This window comes from Scyliorhinus canicula, chromosome 7, assembly GCF_902713615.1.
Source record: "Scyliorhinus canicula chromosome 7, sScyCan1.1, whole genome shotgun sequence".
Lineage (NCBI taxonomy): Eukaryota > Metazoa > Chordata > Chondrichthyes > Carcharhiniformes > Scyliorhinidae > Scyliorhinus > Scyliorhinus canicula.
In genome coordinates this window covers 27,690,359-27,705,892 of record NC_052152.1, presented here as the reverse complement: position 1 = coordinate 27,705,892, position 15,534 = coordinate 27,690,359, and positions in this window count along the sequence as shown.

The window sequence follows — 15,534 nt, the reverse complement described above, 5'->3', positions numbered from 1 at the left end:
TTCTGCTGTCACCCGCCAGTGGAAACAACCTGCCCGCATCTATCCTATCTATTCCCTTCATAATTTAAAATGTTTCTATAAGATCCCCCCTCATCCTTCTAAATTCCAACGAGTACAGTCCCAGTCTACTCAACCTCTCCTCATAATCCAACCCCTTCACCTCTGGGATTAACCTAGTGAATCTCCTCTGCACACCCTCCAGCGCCAGTACGTCCTTTCTCAAGTAAGGAGACCAAAACTGAACACAATACTCCAGGTGTGGCCTCACTAACACCTTATACAATTGCAACATAACCTCCCTAGTCTTAAACTCCATCCCTCTAGCAATGAAGGACAAAATTCCATTTGCCTTCTTAATCACCTGTTGCACTTGTAAACCAACATTCTGTGACTCATGCACTAGCACACCCAAGTCTCTCTGAACAGCGGCATGCTTTAATATTCTATCGTTTAAATAATAATCCCGTTTGCTGTTATTCCTACCAAAATGGATAACCTCACATTTGTCAACATTGTATTCCATCTGCCAGACCCTAGCCCATTCACTTAACCTATCCAAATCCCTCTGAAGACTTCCAGTATCCTCTGCACTTTTCGCTTTACCACTCATCTTAGTGTCATCTGCAAACTTGGACACATTGCCCTTGGTCCCCAACTCCAAATCATCTATGTAAATTGTGAACAACTGTGGGCCCAACACGGATCCCTGAGGGACACCACTAGCTACTGATTGCCAACCAGAGAAACACCCATTTATCCCAACTCTTTGCTTTCTATTAATTAACCAATCCTCTATCCATGCTACTACTTTACCCTTAATGCCATGCATCTTTATCTTATGCAGCAACCTTTTGTGTGGCACCTTGTCAAAGGTTTTCTGGAAATCCAGATATACCACATCCATCGGCTCCCCGTTATCTACTGCACTGGTAATGTCCTCAAAAAATTCCACTAAATTAGTTAGGCATGACCTGCCCTTTATGAACCCATGCTGCGTCTGCCCAATGGGACAATTTCTATCCAGATGCCTCGCAATTTCTTCCTTGATGATAGATTCCAGCATCTTCCCTACTACCGAAGTTAAGCTCACTGGCCTATAATTTCCTGCTTTCTGCCTACCTCCTTTTTTAAACAGTGGCGTCACGTTTGCTAATTTCCAATCCACCGGGACCACCCCAGAGTCTAGTGAATTTCGGTAAATTATCACTAGTGCATCTGCAATTTCCCTAGCCATCTCTTTTAGCACTCTGGGATGCATTCCATCAGGGCCAGGAGACTTGTCTACCTTTAGCCCCATTAGCTTGCCCATCACTCCCTCCTTAGTGATAACAATCCTCTCAAGGTCATCACCTGTCATAACCTCATTTCTATCAGTCGCTGGCATGTTATTTGTGTCTTCCACTGTGAAGACCGACCCAAAAAACCTGTTCAGTTCCTCATTTCCTATTATTAAAACTCCCTTCTCATCCTCTAAAGTCCAATATTTACCTTAGCCACTCTTTTTGTCTTATATATTTGTAAAAACTTTTACTGTCTGTTTTTATATTCTGAGCAAGTTTACTCTCATACTCTATCTTACTCTTCTTTATAGCTTTTTTAGTAGCTTTCTGTTGCCCCCTAAAGATTTCCCAGTTCTCTAATCTCCCAGCAATCTTTGCCACTTTATATGCTTTTTCCTTCAATTTGATACTCTCCCTTATTTCCTTAGATATCCACGGTCGATTTTCCCTCTTTCTTCCGTCCTTCCTTTTTGTTGGTATAAACCTTTGCTGAGCACTGTGAAAAATCGCTTGGAAGGTTCTCCACTGTTCCTCAACTGTTCCACCATAAAGTCTTAGCTCCCAGTCTATCTTAGCTAGTTCTTCTCTCATCCCCTTGTAATCTCCTTTGTTTAAACACAAAACACTAGTATTGCAGGTGCCGGTAAAGAAGGCTAATGGTATATTGGCCTTCATTGTGAGAGGTTTAAAGTACAGGAGCAGGGATGTGTTGTTACAATTATACAGGGCATTGGTGAGGCCACATCTGGAATATTTTTTTTTTTTTTTCTTTTTTTTAAAAATAAATTTAGATTAGCCAATTATTTTTTCCAATTAAGGGGGCAATTTAGCGTGGCCAATCCACCTACTCTGCACATTTTTGGGTTGTGGGGGCGAAACCCACGCAGACACGGGGAGAATGTGCAAACTCCACACGAACAGTGACCCAGAGCCGGGATCGAACCTGGGACCTCAGCGCCGTGAGGCGGTTGTGCTAACCACTAGGCCACCGTGCTGCCCTCACATCTGGAATATTGTGTGCAGTTTTGGTCTCCTTATCTGAGGAAGGATGTTCTTGCTCTCGAGGGAGTGCAGCGAAGGTTTACCAGACTGATTCCCGGGATGGTGGGACAGTCATATGAGGAGAGATTGACTAGGTTGGGATTGTTCTCGCTGGAGTTCAGAAGAATGAGGGGGGATCTCATAGAGACTAATAAAATTCTAACAGGACTAGACAGGGTAGATGCAGGGAAGATGTTCCCAATGGTGGGTGTGTCCAGAACAAGAGGTCACAGTCTGAGAAATCAGGGTAAACCAGTTCGGACAGAGATGAGACATTTCTTCACCCAAAGAGTGGTGAGCCTGTGGAATTCATTACCACAGGAAGTAGTTGCTGCTAAAACATTGAACAAATTCAAGAGGCAGCTAGATATAGCACTTGGGGCGAATGGGATCAAAGACTATGGGGAGAAAGCGGGATTGGGCTATTGAGTTTGATGATCAGCCATGATTGTGATGAATGGCGGAGCAGGCTTGAAGGACCAAAAGGTCTCCTCCTGCTCCTATCTTCCATGTATCTATGTACCTAGTGCAAAATCACTGACCAGGAGCTATCAGTCATTCTCCAACGATATCATATTAATATGGCAGGGAGGATCCCAGACGAACCCATCACTAAATTCCTCAGAAGGTCATGGAAATTGGTGGAATACTGTGAATTTAGGCCATCCCGAACCGAAATGCTGCGCAATAGGTTGGTGTGTGGAATTAATAATGTCACGACTCGGACAGAATTACTGGCAGAGCCCTATCGAGACCTGAAAAAGGCCATTGAGATAACTCTGTCCCTGGGGATCATTGGCTCAGCAACTACAAGGGACACCAGACAGTAGTGCCCTCAGGTTGGGGGTGGGACCTTGCACAGGGAAGCCCACTCTCTGGATGAAGGCGCCCATCCACATCAGCTATTAAGGACCCAAATTCCCTGGTGGTCAAGGAAACCATGTGACAACGCCAGGTATATCAGAGAAACCACTGTGGTGGAATGCAAGTGCCAGCTAATAGACATTGTAAGTGCCGCAGAGGAGCGCAGATCAGGCAATGCTCCCAGAATAGGTAATATGCACACCACCCAGGCAAGAAGCCAAGGCCAGCACAGGCTCTTACCAGCAGGTTGCCCTGATAATGATAAGGGACGAGATTCTCCGACCCCCCCTCCCCACCGGGTCGGAGAATCCCCGGGGGGAGGGGTGAATCCCACCCCGCCACTCTGACGCTGGCTGCCGAATTCAATGGTGCCGGTTTTCGGGCGGGAACGGGGATCACGCCACGCCGGTCGGGGGCTGTTGGTGGTGGCCCCCCTCTGGCAATACTCCGGGCTCTGATGGCCTGGCACCCGTTTTCGGCCAGTCCCGCTGGCGTGAAATAGACATGATCCATCCCGGCGGGACCTGACTTGGAGGGCGGCAAGCGGGGTCCTGGGTGGGGGGGGTGGGGGGGGTGTGGGGGGAGCCGTGGGGGGGGGGTGGGGGGAGCCGTGGGGGGGGGGGGGGAGCCCTGGGGAGGGGGTCCAATGGTGGCCTGGCCTGTGATCGAGGCCCACCGATCTGCGGGCGGGCCTGTGCCGTGGGGGCACTCTTTCCCTCCCCGCTGGCCTCTGTAAGGCTCCGCCATGGCCAGCGCGGTGGAAAGCCCCTGCGCTTGCATTTCTGCACATGCGCCAACTTGCACCGGATGGCGGCGGCCCTTCTGTGCCGGTTGGCACAATGCCAACCCCTCCAGCGCCGGCCTAGCCCCCGGAAGTGCGGAGAATTCTGCAACTTGAAATGAAAAATGAAAATTGCTTATTGTTACGAGTAGGCTTCAAATGAAGTGACTGTGAAAAGCCCCTGGTCGCCACATTCCGGCGCCTGTTCGGGGAGGCTGGTACGGGAATTGAACCGTGCTGCTGGCTTGCCTTGGTCTGCTTTCAAAGCCAGCGATTTAGCCCAGTGTGCTAAACAGCCCCTGTCAGAGATTGGTAACTTCCGGACAGCCTGACGCTGGAGTGGTTCACGCAGCTCTTGCCGCCAGTACGGGCCGCCCCGCCAATTGCGGGAGAATCCCTCCCAAGGTTTCTCGTGAATGGGCACCCATTAAAGATGGAGGTGCGCACGAGAGCCTGCTGTCTCCATCATTTGAGAAATACATTTCATTTAATTGCCTCCGGACTGGCGTTCTACCTTTAAGTCTAAAGATTAGCAGAGCTCCATCAGGCACCTACATTGGAGACACTTTGCGAATTATGGGAATCACAACGATCCAGGAAATTATAGACAACAGTCAGTCCTATGTCCACTCATACTCATGTGGGAACCAGAACGAAGTCCCATGGGTAGAGATTGGCTCCATCAGATCAGATTGAACTGGCAGTCATTTTTTTTATTGGGCGATGGAGGACTATATGAAATTTTTTAGTAAATACCCTGAAGTCTTCCAAGTGAGCCTCGGAAAAATAAAAGGAGCCAGGGTCCGAATCTATGTCGATCCCAATGCCACGCCAAATTAATTCAGCGCATGACCAGTCCCATATTCTTTGCTCGAGAAAGTAGAAACTGAGCTTGGATGCCTGGAAAACCTTGGGATAATAAGACCTGTGGAATTTGAGGAGTGGACTACACCCGTTATACCGGTCCTCAAACCCGACAAATCAGTCCGCCATTGCAGCGATTTATAAACTCACAGTCAACAGGGTCTTAAAACTGGATCGCTGAACCATGTCATGCATAGCGGACTGATACGCCAAATTAGCAGCTGGCCAGAGCTTCACAAAACTAGATGTGAGCCACACCTAACTCCAGCTCCAACTAGGTGAACCATCTTTTAAATACGGGGTCTGTATGAGTATCCATGCCAGCCCTTTGGAATCTCATCGGCATGTGCCACATTTCAGCGCATTATGGGGAACATGTTCCAAGGATTACCCAAGGTTGCGGTGTACCTTGATGACGTATTGATTAGAGAGACTACAGAGCAGGAGAATCTGGCAAGCCTGAAAGAGGCCTTGCGGCAGTTTTCAAACGCAAGGGTACACCTCAAAAAAGAGCGAGGTAATTATTCTAGGATACCATGTGGACTAGAAAGGCCTACAACCAGTGGAGGACAAGGTCAAAGACATTAGAGAAGTGCATATCCCTCAAATATCGCAGAACTGAAATTCTTCCTGGAACTGTCAATTATGGGAAATTCATCCCAAATTTGGCCCCTCTGCTGTCGCATTACATCTGCTATTGAAGAATCAGCAGAAACGGTCATGGCTGGCACCATAAGAAGATGCCTTTTGAGGAAGGAAAACAGCAGCTATTGTCATCTAACATACTAGTCCATTACGATTTCAAGAAGGAGTTTGTATTGACATGTGACACCTCTTCCTATGGAATCGGGGCCGTACTCTCGCATCGTTGGGAAGATGGCACGGAAAAGCCCACAGCCGACGTGTCCAGGACTCTTGTGGATGCAGAGCGTGCTACTTACAAATTGAGAAGGAGGGTTTGGCAGTTATCTTCGATGTAAAAAAACTTCCACTAGTATGTCTACGGCCGCCATTTTATGATCGTGATAGACCACAGGAATTTATTGGACCTTTTTAAAGAAGAGAGGAAAATTCCTCCTATCGCTTCGGCTCAGATACAGCGATGGGCTTTGTTACTGGCAGCCTACGAATACTCCCAAGAGCATTGCCCTGGAGCGTGAATAGCCAACACTGATGCCCTGAGTCGTCTCCACTGTCCGCAAACCTAGCTTCCTTGCCGGCGTTAGAAGTGGTAACCATGACCTGAAATTTCTTAAGAGACCGAACCGGTGTCGGCAAAACAGATCTTGGTTTGGACACAAAAGGACCGTATACTGTCCAAACTGAGACACATGATCCTGAATGGCGGGATAAAGAACATCCTTCTGATGACATGACGCCATACATATCCAAGAGGAAAGAATTGAATGTCGAGAACGGTATAATCTTGTGGGGATCCCAGGTAGTTGTTCCCAGACCAGGGCGGTGCCCAATCTTAATGAAATTGCACAATGGCCACTCCGCGGTTTCTAAACTGAAGATGCTGGCGAGCAGCTACACTCGATGGCCTGGGCTCAATACGGATATTGTGGACCTGGTAAAACAATACACTTCATGCCAGAGAACCAGAAGCCCCTCAGGCAGAACGTGGGCGCGGGTACATATACACTTTGCTGGTCCTTTTTTAGGTTCTATGTTCTTGATTTTGGTGGATGCCCATTCCAAATGGATGGAAATACACCGCATGGCCTCTACACCTTCCCACACCATGGTTGAGAAACAGAGCTTTTGCTTTTATGGCATACTTGAAGTCTTTGTCTCTGACAATGGTACAGCCTTCACTCGTGGGGATTTCTAGGCTTTTCTATAATTGAAAGGCAATAAACAGGTTAGGATGGCACCATATCTCCCATCATCAAATGGTCTGGCAGTGCAGACCTTCAAAGATGGAATGAAGAAGCATCCAGCCTGATCCATGGAGACAAGCTTGGCACGATTTCTGTTCGATTATAGAACCGACCATACATCATGACAGGAGTCACCCCAGCAGAGCTATTGATGAGACAATGACTTTGCCCCAGGTTGAGTCTGCTGTCTCCAAATTTGGCGCGGAGGGTGGAATCCAAAGGGAGAATCAAAAATGATATCACGATACCATGAGACCTGAGAGAGTGTTCAAGACTGGGGATGCGGAACTCTGGAGATGGCTCCACCTGCAGTCATACTGGAAAAGATCTGGCCCGCCTCCTATAATATGAAGGTTGAAGGGAAACCCTGAGGAAGAACCTTTAGAAGTAGGGAGCCTGCTCCCACAGTAAGTACATCCCTGACCCCAGCCGTGGCCGTCTCTGGCACAGAGCTAGAGCTGACAGGTGATCCTATTCCAGTCTCCCCCGATAGTGAAGACTCCGGCCTGACATGGAGGCTGAGGAATCGGGTTTGTCCACGATGTCCGGCACTGATGAAGAACCTGTGCTGGTGGCCCTCGGACACTCGCTGAGGAAGTGAAGGTCACCTGTTTGTTTTGCACCTGCCGTGGACTTGAGGTCAAGCACAAAGAGGCGTAAGAGATCTCATTGTCGGAAGAACACCGGGAATGAAACAGACTTGAAGTGGGAGGGATGCAATGACCCACACAAAGATCATAAGAGATCGTTGATTCACCTCTTCATGGGCTTCGTGGAGTACGAGTTCCCATATTGAGTGGGTGGAGGCTCCTCCAATAGGGACTCACCGGTGGAACTTTAAAATTTGTGACCCAGACCCGGAGGGGTGTTCCTGATGGTTCCGGGCTGGGAAGCTAGCATTGTTCATCTGTCCTGCGGCTTCCTTTTGTCCAAGAAATAAACCGAGTTTTGTGTCAGCCAGTCCTCGGTTGGAGTTATTACAGACCCAATGGAGCTTCCGGCCATCCAGGGAACCACAGTTGACTTAAGAAAGGAGGCTATAACAATGCAAAGAGCTCTGTTGTTGGTCTGTCAAAGGCCATTGACTCCATCAACTGAAAAGCCCTTAGATGTCCAGCAAAATTTGCTACTATCCTGTGGTTCCTGTCTGATACTATGGCAGCAACCATACTCTTGTGATGGCTTTGGAGGCTGAGCCCTCTCAAATCCAGACAGGCATCAAGCAAGACTGTGTGATTGTGCCAACTCTCTTCTCCATTTACCTGGTCATGGAACTCATTCGTGAATAACTTCCACACAGAGTCATGATTGGGTTTTGCCTCAATGTGGAACTTTTCAACCTGAACAGGCTAGGAGCCAAGATTAAAGTGACCTTCCAGACTTCCAATATGCCGATGACTATACAGTTGTGGACGACACTGCAACACTATTCAAATCATTCTCAGCCTTTCAACTCTGCAGAGAAAAGGGCTGGGTCTGACTTAATGTCAGCAAGACCAATGAAATCCACCATGTGTGGGTTCAAAAACCTCTCCGGTCTTATGAGTGACAATAATCATTTCCAGATCAAGACTGATGTGGGAAAGAAGCTTTTTCGAGAGCTGTTTATTGATGGCTCCTTTACTATAAAACAAACAAATACACAGCTATCTGCATTTGAATTCGAGGGCTTATGCTTTGTGATTCAAATCACGGGAATATGATGCAAGAGCAAGATTTTAACAGAGCTGTCTTGGAACTGAGAGTGGGTAAAGTCCTTCACCATTCCTGGTTCCTGCATAGTTGATAGGTATTAAGATATTACAACTCCAATAAAAACATTAAACGCTTGGAAAGCACAGCAGGACAGCCAGCACTATTTTGGGTGGGGCCTTTCATTAGAACTGGAGGAAGGGTCCACGTTGGAACATTGACCTGTCATTTTATTTCAGATATTTGAGCAGAAGTTCCCAAACCGTGGGCTATGACCCTCAGCGGGGATCCAGAGTGAGAAAGTGGGGTCGCAACTCAGAGGGGGCAATGGCGGCTCTGGAGTGAAGGCTCAGATTTGACAACACAGATCAGCTGCAAGGACCCAAATGTGTGCAACTTATTTTTTTTTGTCTGTGGGTTTGGCCCAATCCAATGAGCTCTGAGCTCCGATTGCTGACACCAACAGACCCTGCACAATAGTAAGGTGGCTCAGTTGTCTTTTATGCCTACATTACTGTTTGAACCCTCAACCCCACCCAATGGGCGGAATCTTGGCATGTTTTTTCCAAGTGCCAGGCTCTGACTGAAAACCGGTGTGTAGCTCTCCAGTTACACAGACCAGTTTTCTCTCCAGACCTTGAGCCCCTCTGAATAAAAATGAGTGGGTGTGGTTTATGCCATCACTCTGGCAGGGCAGGGCTTGATAGGGCCAGCAAGGCTGGCTCCACATACTCAGTTCACTTACTTCGATTTTTTTCCACAGAGATTGTGATACCATATTTAAAGGGCACCCTGATTAGTACTGAAGAGGACCTCTGCCCCCCACCCCCAACCCCCAGACAATCATCAGGCACCCTCTACGTAATCATTGGGGGCTCCTTTCACCCCTACCACTGCCGAGGTATCGCCAGTGTCTTCCGTTCCCCCCTCTTCACTTCCTGCTCCCCCCCCCATGCTTGCAAGTCCCCCCCCTTCAATCCTCACTCTAACCCCCCCACCCCCCCCACCATACAAAACTGGAAAGTCCCCCCATGGTGATCCCATGACGGGCCACCTTTGGCATTGTCCTGGCACTGCCCCTTGGCACAGATTTGGCATGCTAGGTGTGGCAGTGCCAACCTGGCAGTACCAACCTGTGCTGGGGCAGTGCTAGCTGCTCCCGCATGACCCTCTCTCCCTCGATCTATACTTACCTTTACGCTCCCAGAGGAATCTCCTCCACTGAATCTCGTCTTTCCAAACCTGTTGTGAACCTTGCCAACGTGACACCATGTTGGTGAGATTTGAATATTCAATGAGGTAGGATCGTAAGACAAGGGGTTGGCTAATCATGTTAAAATTTATTAAAATCTATTCAATTGAGGTTGTCGCCCTTTGCAGACATGAACCTCATGACATCCCCAGCCAGGACCCCGGAAAATCCTTTAACAGTGTCAGTGAAATATATTGCCCCTCTTACCATCTCATAAAGCTTCAAGCACATGCAGGCATACAATGTATCAATGACAACACGTTTTAATTATTTTCACACCCCTTAATCTTGTGTAAATAAATGCACCGATATTGAAGAAAGATTAAGTTATTACGAGGTAATTATGATTAAACAATACAAGCATGCCCATACAAGCTGTGCAAACAACCCCCACTGAGCTCAGCCAATTAGATATTCATGGAGTTCAGCCAAGCATTCATAATGAGGCCACAGGTCTGGCCATCTGGTTAAACATCTTCTGTTGATACAGGTTCTATATGGTCTCCTTCCGATGCTTGGCTGACCTCCAAGACTGCCGAAATTGTTGAGTCCATCAACCAATGTCGAGACAGCTAATTTCAAGGCTGAAGGTATTATGCTTCCCTCCCTCATCCTGCCCTGAACCTTTGCCACTGCATGTGAATATTCTCCTAATTATTATGCTGCTGCACATGGCTGAGTGGGTGAGGTGAGTAAGTGGGCGAATAGGTGAACGGTGAGTTGGGTAGATGGGTAAGGTGGTAGGCGGGTAGGTGGGTGAGTGGGTAGTCGGGTCAGGAGGTAGGCAAGTCTAGTCAGGGGGAAGGTAGTTGGGTTAGACGGGGAATCGTGTTGGGGTGGAAGGTAGTTGGATCTGGTCGGGGGTGGAGACAGGTGGGGAAGAAAGAGTTGGGTTGGGTTTAGAGAGTGTGGTCAGCTGGTAGTCGTGCCTGGTTGCAGGAGGAGGCAGTCTGATCAGGTGCGTAGTTGAGTCTGGTGAGGGGACTGGTTGTGTGTGGTCACGGACAGCTTGGTGGGTTGGTCGGGGTAAGGTAGTCAGGTATTTGGGGAGGTAGTAATATTGGGGGAATAATCGGGTTGTGGTGGGTAGTTGGGTGGTCAGCAGTGTGTTTGGGCGGTCCATTTTGGAGTTACCTAGGGATGAGGCCAGGTTTTAATTTGTCTAGCATTGCCTGGGTAACTATCCAGGAAGTACTGCAGATCTCTCCCAAGTCTCCAAACCTAACTCAGAGTAGGAGGCGTTTACACAGGGTCCTGAGGAGCAGGGACGTTGCACACTAGAAGTTTAAACTTCCTGAGCAACTCCAAAGCAAGTTTGTGCATCAGGACTTTCACAGGGCCCCAATGCTGCATGTCTGGTCTGTGATAGAGGATTTGACCCACACCGATTGTTTGTAAGAGTACAATGCTTTCAGAAAATCTTTTAGATCCTCTATTTTTTCCCTCAGTTCTCTGAAAGCTCCAGTTTCTGGAAAAAGAGTTTGAAGGCAAATTTTTAACAATCGAATAATTCTATATTTCACCTCAGCACAATTGAATATACCTGTTAAACATATTTTCTTCATTTACAGCACCTGGATTGTTTTGTTCTTGTGACAAATTTGTAGCACAGGAAGTAAGTGTGGCAGAAGAAAATGCATAAAGTCAGGGTATGCAAGATGTGTATGTTAAGTAAAATATTTTACAATTCCATGGGCGAAATTCTCCCCCCCCCACGACGGGTGGGAGAATAGCGGGAGGGCCTTCCCGACTTTTTTGACGCCCTCCCGCTATTCTCCCCCCCCCCACCCCGCCGAAATCCCGACACGAATCGCTGCCGCCGTTTTTTTACGGCCGGCAGCGATTCACAGCTGTTAGAAGGGCCGAAGTCCCAGCCCTTTACGACCTTTTTACGAACGGCAAACACACCTGGTCCTGCCGTTCGTAAAAACGTCGTGACCACCTGGAAAAAAATAACCATGGCACCGATTGGCACGGCAGTACCACGGCCGTGCCAAGGGTGCCATGGGCCCGCGATCGGTGCCCACCGATCGCGGGCAGCGGGCCCGATGCCCGCGCACTATTTGTCCTTCCGCCGCCCCGCAGTATCAATACGCGGGGCGGCTGAGGGGCAACCCGGACCGCGCATGCGCGGGTTTCGCGCAAAAACGCGATGACGTCACCCGCGCATGTGCGGGTGGAGTCTTCCCACCTGCGCATGCGCGGCTGACGTCATATGACACGTCAGCCGGCGCTAAATCCGACAAGCGGGCTTAACGATTTTCGTTAAACCCGACTTGTCGGAGCCTCCGACGTCGGGCTGCTAGCCCCGACGGGGGACCAGAATCGGTCCCCCGTCGGGAAGGGGCGCGATGCCGTAAAACCCGCCCGGGTTTTACGGCAGTTTGACGATTTCTCCCGTTTTGGGAGAATTTCGCCCAATGAGTTTGAAACTGAACTTGATTAAGTGCTGGTCAATGGACTTGTGGGCTCCATCTTGAATTTTTCGTATTTTATTAGGACTATTGCAAGCTCTCAGTAGGTCTCCTTGCAATTGAATCGGTGAGCCATGGATACAACATGCCCTCTATTAGACCACAGGAGAACGAGAGGGAAAGTATCTCCGAATTGCGCCTGACATAAAATTTTAAACTCCTTAGGGGGAGTGGCCAATAATACCAGAATAGAATTATGACTCCTATCCATCATGTGTTCGGAAAGACAGTTGTGATCCATCATGGCAGGCTGCGAGTCACATGCTCGCTCATTTCTGTGAGAGAGACATGGAAAATGAGATAAATGTCGTGCCATCAGAAGAGTATAATAAATTGCATTTGGAATTTAAGAAAATAGCAAAGATATTGATCTTTAAAAGCAAGAAAATGCAATCCTAATCTCAGTCAAATCCAGGAAACAGATTAATGTGGTTTACTTTTTATAATATTGATCCGGGGAAACTTAATATCTTTTTTCCCTTATGACAACATAGACCGTTACAAAGAAATGGCTATCCAGGAGAGTGGAAAATCAATACAAAGTTTACCAGACATCATAAACAGTTTCCAGGATCTAAACAGCACAGCGTGCATATGGAACTAGTATCCAGGAAGGAACGTCATCTATGGGGAATTTTCCCAAAGAATTCTTATTTCCATGAAATCTTTCCTTTTTACCCAAGTTTCAGAATGAGTTGGGATGAGATGCAGCTTTACTTTACTTTTAAAGGCTTTGATCAGAGGATGTTTGATCTGAAGATATCCACCCCCCCCCCCCCCCCCCCCCCGCCACCCCAAATCTGTAATCCTTTGTAGTGATGCGAGCAGAAGTTGATGTCTGCTGTGGATTGTGGCAATCATTCAGGTTTTGCCTCTTGCTGCTGTACTCGAGCCTGATGTCGGAAAGCCCCAAAGGCAAATGATATAGCTCCTAAGCTTCAGTATGGGAAAATACCACAGGGTAGCATCCTTGATTTCCTCCCTATACTTTGCATCAATACACGAACCATGCCTGTGCCTTTTGAGCATTATTCTTTTCACAAACCCGCACTGATTAGCTTGGTTATTAGTGCATTCTCTATGGATAATTGAAGAGCCGCATTGATTTGGAATTGAAACATATAAATAGAGCAATGTATCCCTTTCTTTTCCCCCCCTAATTTAAGCAGGCAGTCGATTTTTGTCCCCCCTAATTTAAGCGGGCAGTCGATCTCATCTGCTGTCGGTGCGATATGTCTTCAGTTAATGCGTTGCTAATTAATACCTTGAAGGAGATGGACAAACATGTGGTTTTAAACAAAACCGGATTGGAACTTACATGGACAAATATGGATAGAGCTGAACAAATTCACTCTGTTCCACGATGATTTCTACGCTGCTGGGGCCATGAACTATTGTCAGTGGAAAGTGGAAAAATGGAAGTCAGTCAGTTAAGAGGGTCCAAACCTCATTCAGATGTCTCCAGGGTGGACTCTGAAATGTCAACTAACTGACTTCTGTTTCTTCACAGACACAACCTGTTGCCTGACTCTTTTCAGCCACTTTCTGTTTTTATTTGAAGATTGTTAACATGGGCGGTTTTTTGCTTTTTACAGTTTAAAGTTACTGCCACTCAGTACAGGTAGTAAGGTTAGTGATACCTTGGAGTCAGCGAAATCACCAAGTCAGGGAGGGAAAGAAGAGAATAATGTGCAGCTCTCTTTCTCTCAAAAGATTAGCTGGGTGAAAAAGGAAGCTATTTATTTCTACAGCACTTTATTACACATTGAGACATGTCTCAAAGTGCAGGACAAGTTGTTTAATGTTACAGCTGAATAACATCATCGTGGGATGTCTACATTAGAGCAGATTGTACATGGCCAGTGAGAGGAGATCTGTTATCATGGGTTATCATTAGCTTCTTATTCTAGAAGGGATCGCGCTGGAGGCAATGGTCTTAGTTCTAAGAACATTTATTTGCATGCTAACTATTTCAAAAATTAAATGAGACAAACAGAATGCCGGAGGCTGCCCTCTGAGATGTTACTCAGACATTCTCTAAGTGAGCAAGATCATTGTGACAGAATTCTTTTGCATCTGCTCAGTCTGCTCTTATTAGAGTTAATCCTTTACTCTGAATCTGCCCCCTAAGCCATAGTCCCCATAGTATTTTACGTATATTCCCCTACGCCGCCCCCCAACCAAGGTCTCTTCTGATGCGTTGGGTGCTCTGGATCCGTGAAACACATACAGGCCACCAACACTTAAAATAGGACAACACTATTTTATTAAACTATAAACTGCTAAACATACTATTACTGTGGGTTACACAATGCTAGATTAACTAACGACCTGTGCCTGTCCTAACCAGTCGAATCACTCAGCGCGTGGTGAGAGTCTGTGCTGTAAACTATAAGCTCTGTACTTCTGAAAGGCTGCATCCCGAATGAGCGGGAAAAGTGATGCCCTCTGTCTTTATAGTGAGTGTGTTCTAACTGGTGATTGGCTGCGGTGTTTGTGCATGTTGATTGGTCCTAGTATATGTCCATCAGTGTGTGTGTCTGCACCATGATGTACTGGTGTATATTATGACATCCCCCCCTTTTAAACATTTTTTGTGTGTAAGTGGCAATAAATAGTGTGAGTGGATGGACAATGTTCCTAACTATGGGCGAAATTCTCCGCCCCCCACGACGGGTGGGAGAATAGCGGGAGGGCCTTCCCGACATTTTTGCCGCCCTCCCGCTATTCTCCCACCCCCCCCGCCGAAGTCCCGACCCGAATCGCTGCCGCCGTTTTTTTACGGCCGGCAGCGATTCTCAGCTGTTAGATGGGCCGAAGTCCCAGCCCTTTCCGCCGTTTTTACGAACGGCAAACACACCTGGTCTTGCCGTTCGTAAAAACGGCGTCACAAACTCGCTATTAATAACCATGGCACCGATTGGCACGGTGCCATGGGCCCGCGATCGGTGGGCACCGATCGCGGGCAGCGGGCCCGATGCCCGCGCACTACTTGTCCTTCCGCCGCCCCGCAGTATCCATTCGCGGGGCGGCTGAGGGGCAACCCGGCCCGCGCATGCGCGGGTTTCGCGCAAAAACGCGATGACGTCACCCGCGCATGCGCGGGTTGGAGACTTCCAAACTGCGCATGCGCAGCTGACGTCATATGATGCGTCAGCCGGCGCTAACTCCGGCAAGCGGGCTTAACGATTTTCGTTAAGCCCGTCTTGCCGGAGCCTACGGCGTCGGGCTGCTAGCCCCGACCGGGGACCAGAATCGGTCCCCGGTCGGGAAGGGGCGCGCTGCCGTAAAACCCGCCCGGGTTTTACGGCAGCTTTACGATTTCTCCCGTTTTGGGAGAATCTCGCCCTATATGTATGATGCGAAGACGTATTTTCAGGACTATGTACAGGAAAATTAA